Raw genomic sequence first — 2,940 nt, 5'->3', positions numbered from 1 at the left:
ATCTAAGAGACACTCATTCAATCGAAAATAGAACGGAAGTGGTTGTCAGGCACGCGTTCATAGGGAATGATGATGATTGTCACGTTCATCACATTCAAGTTGAAGAGCGAATGAGGCAGAGAGCTGGCGTTGAACGCCAGTTTGCGTCATCTATTCTTGGCCAAAGTATGGACTATTATATATTGCTGGAAAGCCCTGGATGTCTACTTTCTAACGCAATTGGAAGCACGCCATTTCAAGTTCTGTAGCTCTGGAAAATCCACTTTGAGTGCAGGGAGGTCAGAATCCAACAGCATCAGCAGTCCTTCTTCAACCTCTGAATCTGATTTTTGCTCAAGTCCCTCAATTTCAGTCAGAAAATACCTGAAATCACAGAAAAACACAAAAACTCATAGTAAAGTCCAGAAATGTGAATTTAACATAAAAACTAATGAAAACATTCCTAAAAGTAACTAGATTCTACTAAAAACATACTAAAAACAATGCCAAAAAGCGTATAAATTATCCGCTCATCACTTATCATAGCACATTATAATCCAATGAGGGAAACCAGAGGTAAGCATATTTTTCAATGTGAATGCACTATATTATTGATGCTGTTTCTATAATGCATGTGCTTTAATATGCTTTTGGACCATGTATATTCTTTTTTTTTTCTTTTCTTTTTGCCATTTGTGTTTTTAAAAAGTTTCTTTTCTTTTTTTTTTCTTTTTGAGATGTAGATTTGGATAGTATAGTAGGACGGATAATAGCCACTTTAAGTATTTTATGTCAATGTTAATGAATTATGATCTTTGGATAGAAAGAGATGTGAATTGTTCAATTTCTACTTATATGGATATGCATGCTTTCTTTCCTATCATGCACACTTTTATTTATTTATTTATTTATTTATTTATTTTGCACCCATTCAAAGCATGTTTATTCTTTTGGCCATTGTTATCAAGAAACAATCCATACAAAATTTAAAAAATGTGACTAAATTGTAATGATCTTATTTTTTAAATAAATTAGTTATATTTAATACAATGACCCTTTTGCAATCTATTACTTTTCCTTTGGTAATGAGTATGTGGTTTTCATGCATTTAAAGTTCATGTTTTCTGTTTGTCTTTATCTCTAATATATATTCAACAACTCATTCAAAAAATTCAGATTATGAAAAGCTATGACTAGGCTTTTGTTCTAATTTTTTTCAGGAGTCTTCATCTCTTAAAATGCTAACCAGTGGTGATGAATCTATGTTTTTGGAAGAAAAATATTCTAAATTTATGATGAATCTCTGAATTATGAAGGAATACTTCATTGGTTAGCTTCCAAATTTCTACTAAAAGATAAGTTCTCTTTTATTTAATGGTATACCCTTTTGGCTTTTTTCAACTATAGCTTCCTGAAAAACAAAGAGTTGGCAACTATAGTGGATTTATGATTATCACCAATTTTTTATTATTATTTTTGATGCTATGCTTTGTGGTGCCATGGTGTTGTAAGTTATTTTCTAAAATCTAAATACATGTTTTGTGTTATAGCTTCAAGGTAACGTGTGGGATGAATTTTTTGAAACTAATGATAATTTAATGCCCAATGCTGGTGATGATGACCACAAGGTGCAATTTGCATTACAGGCTGAGAGCTGTGATGCAAATTCTAGCAGCGTGGATGATACTATCTTAAGAGACAAGTGTTGGTGGAGTATGATGGCCTGTCTCAATATCAGGTGTTTTTTTTATTTCCTTTGTGGTGATTGCCAGTTGTTTTATGAAGCATATGGACCAATAGTGTCCAACAATTAATAAAAATCATGTTGAATGTTCCCTTAGAAGTCTTTGCTTCGATATACTTGCAATGAAGGTTGCAGAGTAGCTCTCTTTTTATGGAATGATGAGCATATTGTGAGTTTAATTTCTTAAAATAGAGTTGTAATATATCCAATAATTGGAATCAGACAGTTTAAGGACTCACTTTGAATATTCGCAAGATGTTCTTAGAAATAGAGGTTGAGTTATTCGAACAGTGCCAAAGACAACATGCAGAGAAAGAGGCCTAAAGCAAAGATATTAAATAGTAGAAGGAACCAACTTGGAAGAGACTAGTAGATGTTGCCAAACGAAATGGAAATAGAGTAGTAGTAGGTTCTTTACTCGACAAGTGCCCGTTCATGAGTTGTGTTAGTTTTTTCTTATTTCATTTTATTAGCTTAATATGTTTTTCTTGAATTCTATTGTTTGGCGTTTGAAAAATATAAATTGGTAATAGAATTTTATGATTTGCTAACAGAATTTTATGATATTGTCTTAAGCATGCTTTTTATGTGTTTTAGGCATTTCTTGCTTTTAATCACTTTTGTTGTCATTACTTGATCAAATCTAAATGCCATTGATTTCTCTTTATTATGAACTATAAAGCTTATGATTGACGTCAAAAAAATTTTCATAACTACATAATTTGCTATATCTATTGGAGATTTTATAAGAGTGAAAAATATCTAACACTTTTGATGGTATATGGGCAAAATATCTAGAGAGGAGTTATGAAATTATTTTCTTTCAATAGATCTCCAAAGTTCAATTATTTGTTACAAATTATGTTTTTTGTTTTTGGCAGGGAGGATAAGTGGAGGAGGGAGTGTTCCAGCACCAAAAGCATCTCATGAGGCTTAGCAAGGATTGTTATGATGTTCTTAGAGGAGAATAAGAATGTTGATGCTTTGACAACTAAAGCTAAGGTCAGAAAGTTGTCAGTTTTGGAAAGCGCTGAAAAATCCTTGAGGAAAGAGGATTTATAATGTTAGGTATTTCCTTACTTCTTTTATTATTGTATTTAAGCTTTTAGTAAATTTCAAAACTAACTTATTCCAACAATATCTATCTGTTTATGTATCTGATGGAAAATTATTGATTTAGTATGTGTGTGTGTATATATATATATATATATATATAT

At 31.3% G+C, this 2,940-nt stretch overlaps 1 long non-coding RNA gene across 1 annotated transcript; it reads left to right on the top strand.

The window, feature by feature from the left end:
- LOC110272148 lies at positions 515 to 2,013 on the top strand. The gene is made up of 2 exons (XR_002363093.1): positions 515 to 555; positions 1,530 to 2,013. It is a non-coding gene; the product is annotated as an uncharacterized LOC110272148 (long non-coding RNA).

Source organism: Arachis ipaensis, chromosome B01, assembly GCF_000816755.2.
Source record: "Arachis ipaensis cultivar K30076 chromosome B01, Araip1.1, whole genome shotgun sequence".
NCBI lineage: Eukaryota > Viridiplantae > Streptophyta > Magnoliopsida > Fabales > Fabaceae > Arachis > Arachis ipaensis.
This window is presented reverse-complemented; position numbering and strand designations above follow the sequence as displayed.